A 13,098-nucleotide genomic window follows, 5' to 3' on the forward strand; every position below is an offset into this window, starting at 1 on the left:
TACTCCTTAAAAACCAACAAATGCAGATATGTAGCAATCATATTGTAGCAGAGTGCATCGTTTCTGGCATAGTATGGCCAGGTGTTTTCCGAGTTATTGCACGGATTGGGCACGGCCGCAAGCCAAGAGCCGCAGGCGATGAGCCCGGAGCTGAACGGGCCCCACTGGCTCGTTTGTAAGGCCAGGTGCATTGCCAACCACGACCGGCAGGGCAGAGGCCTTGAAAGCGGCCTGGGCTCCTGCAGCTGTGCAGCCAAGCGCTCTGGTTTCTCTTCATTTCGTACAAATCTTTCGCCTTTTGCTAAAGATTTCCGTAGAGAGGAGCATGAATGAGTTCCGTGCAATTTTTGTGCTTCCCTGCCTTCGGGTGGTTGCAGCTGGGCTGGTCAAAGAGAGAAAACAAAACCGCTCACAATCGCTCTTGTTATGGCGATTGTGGTTGTCTGCTCTGCGAGTCCTCGGTCTCTGCCCGTCTGATTGCCGCTCTCTTCTTTGGGGGGCGGGAAGTGTCCGGCCGCAGGGGATCTTGGGACCTCGCTTTGCAAAGCGGCTTCCCAGAGTGCGTCGTTTCCGGCACAGTGTGGCCGGGTGCTTTCCGAGTTATCGCACGGATTGGGCACGCCCGCAAGCCGAGAGCCGCAGGCGATGAGCCCGGAGCTGAACGGACCCCACTGGCTCGTTTGAAAGGCCAGGTGCATTGCCAACCACGACCGGCAGGGCAGAGGCCTTGAAGGCGGCCTGGGCTCCTGCAGCTGTGCAGCCACGCACTCTGGTTTCTATTCATTTCATACAAATCTTTCGCCTTTTACTAAAGATTTCCGTGGAGAGGAGCATGAATGAGTTCCATGCAATTTTTGTGCTTCCCTGCTTTCGGGTGGGGCGCAGCTGGGCTGGTCAAAGAGAGAAAACAAAACCGCTCACAATCGCTCTTGTTATGGTGATTGTGGTTGTCTGCTCTGCGAGTCCTTGGTCTCCGCCTGTCTGATTGGCGCTCTTTTCTTTTGGGGGGCGGGAAGTGTCTGCCCCCACTGCCCCTTTCAAGTTTGCTAAAGACCACGTGGATGTTCCAGAGCAACTCCTGGAACAATGTTCTGTGGACAGACGTGACAAAAGCTGAACTTGTTGGTAAATGTGCACAGCGTTATGTTTGGAGATAACAAAACACTGCATACCAACTCCAAAACCTCATCCCACCTGGGAAGCATGGCGGAGGCTGTACGGCTTGCAATCATCTAGGATCACCCAGGATCTCCTGTTTATTAGGCATAATAAACAGGGCCACTGAACTCCACACTGGCCACTGAACCACAGCAGTGGCTTGCTGGCTTGACATCTCCCAAGAAAAATGTTGAAATCGCATGTGGAACAGGAAAATGACCCTCGAGTACGAGGGAAAAAAAAGAAAAAGATCATCTGGAGCGTGCCAACCCATGTCCAGAGCTTGCCAACCCATGTCCGGACAGCCCAGTTTCCTCGACGAGGTGGCCGAGTGGTTAAGGCGATGGACTGCTAATCCATTGTGCACTGCACGCGTGGGTTCGAATCCCATCCTTGTCGCTCCGGTACTAGAGCCGTACATTTTCTAGCGGTGGCTGAACATGGTATAGTAGGCTAACGTTGGCTCTGGGTTGAGACCGCGTTTTCACTTATTTGCAACGCAAACGGAGAAAGCGATTTTTGACAGTCTCTCAGGATGACAGTTTGTCATTCCTCTAGATGTTTATACAGTAGAAGCCTGCTTCGTGGCTTAAATCCAAGCTAAGGAAACGAGTTAGAGGTCTGATGCAGAACTGCGAATTCAATGAACGGGAACACTACAGTACATTGCACTGTATGTGTGAGGAAAGCTGCCCCCTTCTGTCCCTTGTCGACCGAACAGAGGACTGTAAAGGATACCGCCAAGAAACTTTAGGATGCTGGTTGAAATCCAGCTCCAAAGAAGCCCCTTTGGGTGTTATGTCATCAAAAAGTAAGAACAGCGAATCTCCCTTTGATCAAAAGCGCAACAGAACTGTTTTCCGTGGAGCGGGTTTCAGACCCGTAGACCTGTTTTATTTGTAAGGCAGGGCGCATTCCCAAGCGCGAATCTCCTGTTTTAGAAATGCTTTAATGGGCGTGAAGTGAAAATAAGAAATGGGCTCCAGATGCACATGGAAGCAATCAAGTGTTTCATCCGAGCTGTTTCAAAGACTGCTCAAGAGCTTTCCTTTCACAGAGGCGCAACGATTAATGATGGGGGTACACCCTTCAATGCGCCTTAGGACTCTAGGGAGTGATTGAGACGATTCGTAGCGTGTGCTCATTTCCCTCTATTCCCCGTGTTGCAGTGGTAGGATGACGTAAATTACTGCTTCGACACGTAATGGCATTATAATCAAGTGCAGGAGCTGAGGGCTTTAGTTTTGTTTCGTTTTCCATGGCGTTCGTAAGCGCGCAAATCAAAGGCAATTCCTGCGTCTAACAGGAATGTAAATGCTTTTGAAAGTGCAGTGTGGTGCAGCTTGTAAAATCCTTGTCCACATTTGTGGTTTGTTGATGTTTTTTCTGTCTGCCAAAGTTGCATTTTGACATCCGGACGGGGAGACTTTATCATTTGAACGTGAAGCCAGCCTTAAACCCTCTGAGGCGTGTCTGTCTGCCGGCATGTATCTTGTGAAAGGTATTTTTTTTTTAACGGAGAGCGACTTTAATAAAGTTTCCGCAGCCACCTCGCACTCCGTGTTAGATTATAGGAGGAATGCGGAGGTGGTGTGCTCGCTGTAGTCGTGGCCGAGTAGTTAAGGCGATGGACTCGAAATCCATTGGGGACTCCCCGGTCAGGTTCGAGTCCTGCCGACTATGGCGTCTGCCGCACGTCGCCTTGTGCCTGTGCGGTAAAGGCGAAGTGCCGCTTCTCCTTTCCTGGTACTATAAAAATGCTACATCGCTTGGTCCTGCTTCCATGGAAAGCAGTTCTTCAGGTAATTCTCCTCTCTTACCAAAGCTGTTAGGTTCCTTTCCGTGGTGAGAGGGGTTGTCATGCAACGCTGCCACATAGTGCCGACAGACAAGTGTGTTGTTTGTATATGTGAGGCTCCAGTTATTTTCCCAAAATCCAGCACTGAGCGTAAACAAAGTGTCTAAGTAGCGTGGGAATGCTAACCCTAACCCTAGCTGGAGTTTGAGCAATCCAGCACTGAGCGTAAAAAGATGAGTCAAAGTAACGTCTAATCGGATTAGTTTCCTTAGAGCTGGTTTAGAGTTTGCTCAAGAGTTTACCTTTCACAGATGCGCAAAGAAGAATGTTGGGGGTGCACGCTTCAAGGCGCCTTACAGCTGTAGGGACTGATTCGAGATGATTCGTGGCGTGTGCTCGTTCCCATATACCGTACGCCAAGGGGGTGCAGTGCTAGGATGACGTACAATACCGCTTGGGCACGTAATGGCGTTATATGCAAGTGCGGGACATGAGGGTTTTCGTTTGTTCGTTTTGTTTTGCTCTGCTTTGCTTTGTTTTGCTTTCCATCGCGTTGGTAAGAGCGTAAATAAAAAGGCGATTCCTGCGTCTACCACTAACGTAAGAGCTATTTCAAGTGCGGCATGGTGCGGCTTTTGAAATGCTTGTGGGCATTTCTCTGTTGTTGATTCTTTTTTTGTGTGTAACAAAGTGGCATTTTCATGTCCGGGGAGACTTTATCATTCCGACATGAAGCCACCCTTAAGTCCTCTGAGGCGTGTCTGTCTGCAAGGCTTGTATTTTGGAAATGTTTTTTTGAAACGGAGAACGACTTTGAAATAGGCTTCCGTCGGCGCCTCGCGGTCCAGGTCAGATTTTAGCAACAACGCAGCGGCGGCAGGGCTTGCTGTAGTCGTGGCCGAGTGGTTAAGGCGATGAACTAGAAATCCATTGGGGTCTCCCCGCGCAGCTCCGAATCCTTCCAACTACGTTGTCCGCCTCCTGTCGTTGTGTTCCGGCGCAAGCAAAGAAGTGCGCCTCTTTACTGTTCCTGGTGGTTTTAAAACGCCAAATCGCTTGTACCCGCTGCCTTGGAAATAAATTCTTCAGCGTCCGCGAATGGCATTTTGGAGCTGGAAGCATGTCGACGCTTTTTGCACAGAGCACCAAAAAAGCATCTTTTTTGAAGGCTCAGGCACTGAGCATTGGTGGTTCAGTGGTAGAATTCTCGCCTGCCACGCGGGAGGCTCGGGTTCGATTCCAGGCCAATGCAGTGGCTTTTGCAGCGAGCGGCTCCATCACTTGCATCCCCTTGCAACTCGCAACTGAAAACCCACTGAAGCTAAGCAGGTGTGAGCCAGGTCAGTACCCGGATGAGGGTGAGCTACAGGGAAACGATTTCTTATGGGGCGCAGTAAGTACAGACGTTTAAAAAGCTTCACTCATGCCGACGATACAGCATGAAGAAGCGCAACCTAACGTTTGACAGACAAAAGCCGGGCGCCGCTACGAGCAATATGAAATCAAATTGACAGCACACGGCGTTTCGCGCTGACTCAAAAGTGATCTCGACAGACGCTGTTCTCTGCATAACGCTGAAAGAGCTAAAGAGCATTTCTGTTGAGACGTAACAAGCTCGTTTCTTTCTACCATGATGTCACCATGACCAAATCTGTCTTTAAACACCTTGCTCAGTCTCTGACGAGACTGTCAAAAATCGCTTTCGCCGATTGTATTGCAAACCGGCGGAAGCGGGGTATTGGGAAAAGTTTTCAACTAGCAATAATTGCGCCTCGGCTAAACCTCACAGGCTACGATACTGCCACTGCGCAAAGCTGACGGTTGCCAGGCAACCGCGGGGATCCTATTGAAATCGTTATCGATCGTCTCATGGCATGTCGTTGCGGTAACGCTTCATATTTGTCGTCTTCTTCTTCGTCTAGCTTGAGGTTTTGAAGAATTTCATGACAGACAAGGGCTTCGTTGGGAACAAAGGGCGTTGTGAGAAAACCATTGCTTATTTTCTGCAGCAGAAATACAACCCTTTAAATACAAGATGACAGAACAATGACGAAGGGCATGCCGGGAGGAACTCATGCACTACAGAGGAAAGGGGGCGGGCACGTACAGTTCACATTCAAGCCACAAGTACTCTTCTCGGATGTTACACAAACAAATCCTAACGTCTTGAAAGCATTGCAGCATATTTGTGTCCCACTTCCCGTGGCTGCAGGACGACTGACACGAACGGACAAACACAATCTGTGGCGTTTAACTAACAATATCATGATTTATTCAGGATGTGTGGAATCAGCACGTCCCGGAGACAGCTTCCGAAATCGTGAGCATTCTCTGGTGGTGTCCTGCAGGGCTCCTGTGGGCATGCGTTGGTGGTATAGTGGTGAGCATAGCTGCCTTCCAAGCAGTTGACCCGGGTTCGATTCCCGGCCGACGCAGTGGCGATTGGTTTCAAATGCTGTCATGAGCCTTGGATTGTGACTAGCAAAGCGAAGCCTTTTGAAAGAGCTAAAGCACTGCAAAACGGAATTGAAGGAGAATCTTACAGGGGATTCTGAGCGGTGTCTGCATACACGCAGTCCGATATGGGTGCTGAAAGCTTGAGCTACTCTCAATGTCATGCTGCCTTTCCCCGGAGTAAATCTGTTACATTGAAAGAATGCTTCTGGCAGGTTCAAAAAGGGACCCTTGTTAATTGGAGAAATCAATGATTTCGAATGAATTCTGTATGCGTTAAAAGACAGCTATACACAGAAAACATGCAGGACACTGCTCATGATGTTTCCCGAGCCGAAACACAGTGCGTTTTTCCAAGCCATCTGACAAAGCCCGCCCACTGAAAACTGCAGCAGATTGTGTAAAGACGTTCAACTTTGTAACTACTGCACGCACAGGAAGCAGAATAAATTCCTCTTTTCAAACTGTCAAAGGTTTGCTTTGCGAACCCCGCAGGACATCGCACAATCTCTTTTGAACAGGGACAAACGATTTCTTATGGGGCGCAGTAAGTACTGTTACTGTCACTGCTCGATACCGACGTTAGCCTACTATACCATGTTCAGCCACCGCTAGAAAATTTACAGCTCTAGCACCGGAGCAAACGACAGGAGGGCCAACGTCGAACAGGCACACGTGTCAGACATGGAGAGCGATGAGAATGGGAACCCATGCCTGCAGAGCACAATGGATTAGCAGTCCATCGCCTTACATTCAGCCACCTTGTCGACGAAACTGGGCTGTCCGGACATGGGTTGGCGCGCTCCAGATGATCTTTTTCTTTTTTTTCCCTCGTACTCGAGGGTCATTTTCCTGTTCCACATGCGATTTCAACATTTTCCTCGGGAGATGTCAAGCCAGCAAGCCACTGCTGTGGTTCAGTGGCCAGTGTGGAGTTCAGTGGCCCTGTTGTACACAGAAAGCACATTGAGCTCCTTGCACATGAAAAGTTCCAGATAAAAGCCATTTGTCAATCTTTCTCTTGGTGTCAATGTTGCTGTTGTATGTAAAGGTGGCAACTTGCTCAGCGAGCAGGCGGAGCACACACCGAATGCAGATGTGTCTGAGTGGTGTGTCCAAGTAGCTGCAAAAGGACAGTGCTCCCGGGGCGCTGTGGCTGAGTTGGTTAAAGCGCCTGCCTAGTAAACAGGAGATCCTGGGTTTGAATCTCAGCAGTGCCTTCTTTGTTCTGTCTTCTCAAACAGAACTGGTCCTTACGGACAACCACCTACGGCTAGACTTGCAAGTATTCATTTCCTATCTTTAACGCGACTTGTTTTTCTTAAAATGGATGCAACTTGCAAAACATGAAATACAAACCTTGCTAATCAGCGCTAGCGGCTGGCAAAAAAAAAAGAAGTCAGCAATGTTTTTTTTCTTTAACCTTAACCCTGCTAACGGAGACGAGTTAATCGACCGAGTCTATGCAGCTTAAACGGTGCGCACGTCGGGTTCTTAGCTGAAAGGTTGGTAAATCACGCTCACCCCAGTCCTTAATCTTTTAAAGAGGATACAAAATTGAACCTAGTCGCCACATCACATACATCCTGTTCAATGATAAAAAGGTAACATCTATCCTCTCTCCAGAGTAAATCTCACGTTGAGGGCATCTTTTTTTTCACTTTACCGTGAGTTGGGCTCGGCTGCACAGAGGAGAGAGCAGAGCAATGAGGTCACGGGGACAGGGGAGTCACACGCTGGCGGTTTGAATACGCGGAAGATCACTGAGGGATCCACAGTATGTGGACGCTCCGTGCGCCATCAGTCCACACTCCGGACTCTGAATCCTGCCATCCGAGTTAAGATCTCGGCGGAACCTGAGGCGCAGTTCCTTCTTAAAACGTAATCTGGTGAGCATTTCTAGAATCGTACTTGTATAGATGCAGCCTTTAATGTGTTGCTAGGTTAAAATTGATGACTTCTTGTATTTCAGTAGGCAACTGCCCTCTTGATTTTGGATTTAATTTCTTTATTACAGGGGCGCTTTTATGAAGACAGAGTCATGTTCAGGTACTTTGCTTGATGGAGGAAGCTCATTTCGGACTCTGTGATCTGCTCACCTGGAAAGGTCTGCTGTACTACTACAAGAGAGAAGTAGAGTCTGGAAGAAGGGACAATTTTATGATGCTTTGGAAGATAATGTTTTTTTTTTCTTATACTGAAAATGAAAGGTAGGTGTTTCTATATGGACTCAGTCTTTGGAATTTGTATATATATATATTTCAGTGATCCCTCAGCCATTCCTTCTGTATTGTAATTCAATTTCTCTTTTAAAATTCCTTCCCCACTTCTAGGACCTGCAGTTGCTGAACTCCACAATGGCTTCTATTGGAAAGTCTGTGACTGAGACCAAGTAAGTGTTCACTTTTTTATGAAACCATTATTTATTTTGGAGCAATGAGCAATTCTTATATAAATGCAATAAAATCATTATGCTCAAACTATAAGAGAGAATTTTAAGGATAATTTAAGAAATCAGTCTTAGCTTGTTTCTATACACAGATGGTATTATTTATTTTCAAAGGAAACCCGCGAGGATTCCCCTGGTGTGCAAGATGTGCCTGAATACTTTTGATCAGCTTCCTACTCACTTGAAGAGGGCATGTATGAAGCACGCCACGGCAGAAGAGATCAGGATGGCCTCTCAACAGGCGAGGGAGGACATGATGAATCACCTGAAGAACGGGGTCATCGTGGATTACCACAGAATAGAGATCGTGTCTGGTGAGGCAAACAGGATAGTGGTTGTAAGACTGCTAGAGTCCTTGGGCCTTTTTGTACATGGGAAGCCTGAAGACACATCGGCAAGGTGAGATATTTTTAATCTGTAAGGCTTCTGTAGTTTCTTTTTGAAATCATTGTTACAACATATTATGTAAAAACATGTTGAAAAGAATCTACCTGCATTCCAGCGGCCCTGAGCAAGAGGCCGCTGTCCAGGAGGAAGAGATGCCAGAGGCTCCTCTAGAAACTGAAACAGAAGCGGATAAGGAAGGGGAAGATGTGAGCTCTGAAGAACTCTATCAGCAGTAAGACTTTTTATTTTTCAGATGTATCTATTTTTTACTAAATTTCTAATTTGACTTATAGGTATAAAATGTTTAAACCGGTGTTTTATATCCTTACAGGCCCTGAGTAGTTAAAAAGTATCAGCAGGCCGGAAGAGAGTGGCCCAAGCTGGACTCTATAGAAAGCACTCCCTGGATGCTCCTCTCCTGATTGGATTCAAACAGTACCTTACCAAGGATCTGGGAGTGGCAAATTATTCTCAGGAGGTATTTATTTTTTAAAGGCATTAAAAATTAAGCAATGGTATCTTCATTGTAAATGTTTTTATTTCTTAGCTTAAAATTCACCCATGTGAAATGATGTCAGCCATAAACATCATGACTCTATATTTCCTACCCGAATCTATTCTACTTAAATTATTACATTATACACAATTTGAGTTCATTTTAAAAAGTAAAAGGTAATGAAAGGAATGCATTTTTATAAGAAAGATAATACCGATATGCATGTGATAATCTTCCTTATATCATGTAGTGCGTCATTTGGACACTTTGTGGGCTTGAAATACAAAGAAAATCATGTTCTATGGTACAAGATAAATACAAAACTTAAGCTTTTATTTTAATTAGATTTGTTTATAAAGCATAAGCAATCATTTATTACATTAATATATGTGAAAATAACATTTAAGCATCATACATTTAGTCCCTAATGCTGAAAGAAATGATCATAGAACATGACATCTAACCTTACCTGTGGCGTCTTTAATCCCTATTGCTCAATGCACGGTGAAAGCATTGCATACATGTGTCTGACAATGAGGAATGGGCCCCTGAGACAGTCATTTGCATGTTTCACAAACAATCGTATATTACTAGAGATTCTGTTTGGGATTCGAATGTGCATTCGGACAGCAATCCCTTTTAAGAAATGATATGTTCTGGATGAGGTCAAAGGTGATGGAACACTGTATTTAGGATGTGTTTGCAGTGATTGTGTGTCTCCTGCTTCAACGCAGTGATATATAGATGTGCTCCTGTAATTTATTGGTTCATGCCCAGGGCAGTAAGCAGTCTGAGGATTTATTTCCAGACGGCATAGAGCAGTGAAGCAGTGAAGTAGTGCAACACACTGGATCATTATATTATTAGAATCTATTCTACTGAAATTATTACATTATGCACAATTTGAGTTCATTTTAAAAAGTAAAAGGTAATGAAAGGAATGCATTTTCATAAGAAAGATAATACCGATATGCATGTGATAATCTTCCTTATATCATGTAGTGCGTCATTTGGACACTTTTTTGGGCATGAAATACAAAGAAAATCATGTTCTATGGAACAAGATAAATACAAAACTTAAGCTTTTATTTAAATTAGATTTGTTTATAAAGCATTAGCAATAATTTATTACATTAATATATGTGAAAATAACATTTTAGCATCATATTATTACATACAGGTCTCTAGCTTCAACACAGTGCTATATATATATATGCTCAGTGATTTATTGGTACATGCCCAGGGCAACAATCAGAATGAGGATTTATTTCCAGACAGGCTACAGGTAGTGTTGTGAAATACTTCAACACACTGGATCGCAGATTTAGACCCCCTGCACTCTTACTCCTTAAAAACCAAAGAAATGAAGATATGTAGCAATCACATTGTAACAGGGGTGACAGTGACTTAATGCTTATACTAGTGGACTTCTGGTACCTTTAGGGTACGGTGTTCCCTGAAGGGCTCTCAAACCCCGCATTTCAAATGCCTAGCTGTATCGCTGATGTGTTGCACCTCAGAATCACTTTTAAACCTTACCTCTGGTATCTTTAATCCCTATTGCTCAACGCATGGTGAAAGTATTGCATAAATGTGTCTGAAAATGAGCAATGGGCACCTGAGAGACTCATTTGCCTGTTTCACAAATGATCATATTTGACTAGAGATTCTATTTGGGATTCAGTTGTGCATTCTGACAGCAATCCCTTTAAAAAAACGATACATTCCGGATGAGGTCAAAGGTGCAGGAACACTGTTACTTGTTCCTTTATAACCCGGTTATTGATGTCATTAACAACATTAATCCCAAACAGAGCTGTTGGACTCCCTCCTCTGGCCGTTTTCCACCAGTTGATTATTTCATCAACCAATGCACTAATCAAGCTCCCAAGGCACTCTCTATACCCAGTAAACATAGTTCTAACCTCACCCAAGGAGAAAATCAGGTGCTCCAGTCTCTCCGCAACAGGGATGATATCGTCATCAAACCAGCGGACAAAGGAGGTGCTGTTGTGGTGTGGCGTAAGGATCTATATATCTTTGAAGCCTCTAGACAACTAACTGACACTTCTGCCTACCTCCCTCTCCAACAGGACCCTACCACTGACTACCAAAAGGAAGTGGTATCCACCATTTCCCTTCTTATCAGCAGTAACGAGCTCCCCCAGGAGGCGAACCGGCTCATCATGGAACATCCACAAGTATCTCAATTTTACCTCCTCCCCAAAATCCACAAACCGGACACCCCTGGACGCCCCATCGTATCAACATGTAACTGTCCAACTACTTACATCTCAGCCTTTCTCGAAAGCATCATGAGACCGCTGGTTGAAGATCTTCCCTCATACATCAAAGACACCAACCACGCGCTCCAACTTTTCAATGATTTCCAATTTCAGGGTACCGAATGCCACATTTTTACCATGGACATCACATCTCTGTACACCGTCATTCCCCATAATGACGGCCTTACAGCCCTCAAGCACACGCTGGACAAACGCACAGTGCTTGATCCACCCACCCACACCCTGGTACGCCTTGCAGAATTGGTCCTCACACTGAACGCATTCTCTTTCAATAATCTTTTTTACCAACAGGTCAGTGGAGTGGCCATGGGCACCAGAATGGGACCCAGCTATGCCAATATTTTTGTCGGCTGGGTAGAAGAACGCTTCTTCGCTTCCTACACTGGCTATGTCCCTGACCTCTACAAGTGATATATTGATGACTGCGTCGGTGCCGCCACATGCTCCAGCGATCAGCTTGAGTTCTTCCTGCACCATTTCACCTCCTGTACAGCTCATTTCACCCCAACCATACTAAAAACTCTCTTCCTTTTTCACAGTTCCTTAGGTTACGACGACTATGCAGCGATGACATCGACTTCGAGAACCAAGCCCTCGAAATGTACTCATTTTTCATCAATAGAGGATACCCCAGCAGTGTGATTGACAGGGCCCTTGCCCGAGCCAAAAACACCCCCTGGACCATCAACCCGATCAGGAACTCCCGCCGTAACAACCGCATTCCTTTGGTGCTTCCTTACCACCCTAACACACTTCCTATCCCCAGGACCATTAACCACAACTTTTCCATCCTACAGGATGATCCCTCCATTGGGGCCCTCTTTTCTGATCGCCCTATCATCTCATATCGCTGACCACCTAATCTGCGTAACCTCCTTGTTCACAGCTCCCTTGACCGCCCTCAACAACCATCCACACCAGGCACTTTCCCTTGCAACAGAGCTCGTTGTATCACCTGCAAGTACACAGCCACCACCACACTCATTCAAGGCCCCTCAGGACAATTCCGGATCACCCAGACAGCATCTTGTACTTCCAGCAACCTCATTTACTGTATCTCTTGCAGTAAATGTCCAGCCATCTACATTGGAGAAACAGGAAGGAGACTCGGAGACCACTTCAGAGAACATGTCAGGGCTGTGAAGATTAAAGATCTCTCCAAGCCCATTGTTTCTCATTTCACCTCTGACGGCCCCGACCACTCTAATCTCTCCGTCTGTGTTCTCAAAAACGGTTTTCCGAACTCATACATCAGAAAGACCACCGAAACTAAAATTATTCTGCAGCTAGGATCACACATTCTCCCTTCCCTTAATGACAGACTACTGTTCTTTTAAATTTTCTCCATTCATTGGAAGTTTCATTTCACACCTCTCTGCACCCATTCTGACTTCACACCTCTTGATTGGCCTCTCTTTCTGTCCCCTGCTCCCGCCTCTCACTCCTCCACCCTCCCAACCTTTGTTCTCCCGCTACTTTACCTCTGCCTACTGCCCTGTCTCTCTCACACCTGAAGAAGGCTCCATGGCCGAAACATTGTGTTCTCTTTCTTCTTTTTTTCAGCATGGAATAAACCTATTACTTGTTCCTTTGTAGCCTACGCATGCTGACGCAGCTACCCACCTGAACTACACTGTATTTAGGATGTGTTTGCAGTTATTCTGTGTCTCTAGCTTCAACACAGTGATATATATATATGCTCACTGATTTTTTGGTACATGCCCAGGGCAATAATCATTATGAGGATTTATTTCCAGATGTGCTAGGGGTAGTGTTGTGAAATACTTCAACACACTGGATCGCAGGTTTAAACCCCCTCCACTCTTACTCCTTAAAAACCAACAAATGCAGATATGTAGCAATCATATTGTAGCAGACACTCATTTGCCTGTTTCACAAATGATCATATTTTACTAGAGATTCTGTTTGGGATACGGATGTGCATTCTGACAGCAATCTCTTTCAAAAAATGATTTTACCTTATCGCGGCTTTGCCCTCTTGCCTCTTTGGATAATATCTCCATCTTGTGGTCGTTGTTGGTAATTACTA

General features: G+C 45.7%; 1 long non-coding RNA gene and 6 other non-coding genes across 7 annotated transcripts; 6 read left to right on the forward strand and 1 right to left on the reverse strand.

Annotated features, from left to right (window-relative positions):
* Positions 1-257: 257 nt before the first annotated feature.
* LOC148632229 (U5 spliceosomal RNA) lies at positions 258-372 on the forward strand. Its single transcript, XR_015934386.1, has one exon. It is a non-coding gene; the product is annotated as a U5 spliceosomal RNA (small nuclear RNA).
* Positions 373-764: 392 nt separating this feature from the next.
* On the forward strand, positions 765-881 carry LOC148632230 (U5 spliceosomal RNA). Its single transcript, XR_015934374.1, has one exon. It is a non-coding gene; the product is annotated as a U5 spliceosomal RNA (small nuclear RNA).
* A 594-nt stretch (positions 882-1,475) lies between these two features.
* On the forward strand, positions 1,476-1,557 carry trnas-gcu (transfer RNA serine (anticodon GCU)). Its single transcript has one exon. It is a non-coding gene; the product is annotated as a tRNA-Ser (tRNA).
* Positions 1,558-2,759: 1,202 nt separating this feature from the next.
* trnas-cga (transfer RNA serine (anticodon CGA)) lies at positions 2,760-2,841 on the forward strand. Its single transcript has one exon. It is a non-coding gene; the product is annotated as a tRNA-Ser (tRNA).
* Positions 2,842-4,630: 1,789 nt separating this feature from the next.
* Positions 4,631-4,772, reverse strand: LOC148632233 (U4 spliceosomal RNA). Its single transcript, XR_015934401.1, has one exon. It is a non-coding gene; the product is annotated as a U4 spliceosomal RNA (small nuclear RNA).
* A 547-nt stretch (positions 4,773-5,319) lies between these two features.
* Positions 5,320-5,391, forward strand: trnag-ucc (transfer RNA glycine (anticodon UCC)). The gene has a single exon. It is a non-coding gene; the product is annotated as a tRNA-Gly (tRNA).
* A 2,995-nt stretch (positions 5,392-8,386) lies between these two features.
* On the forward strand, positions 8,387-10,936 carry LOC148632235 (uncharacterized). Its single transcript, XR_015934366.1, has 3 exons — positions 8,387-8,478; positions 8,578-8,724; positions 10,836-10,936. It is a non-coding gene; the product is annotated as an uncharacterized LOC148632235 (long non-coding RNA).
* Positions 10,937-13,098: the final 2,162 nt, after the last annotated feature.

Source organism: Lepisosteus platostomus, unplaced genomic scaffold, assembly GCF_059453375.1.
Source record: "Lepisosteus platostomus isolate fLepPlt1 unplaced genomic scaffold, fLepPlt1.hap1 Scaffold_63_H1, whole genome shotgun sequence".
NCBI lineage: Eukaryota > Metazoa > Chordata > Actinopteri > Semionotiformes > Lepisosteidae > Lepisosteus > Lepisosteus platostomus.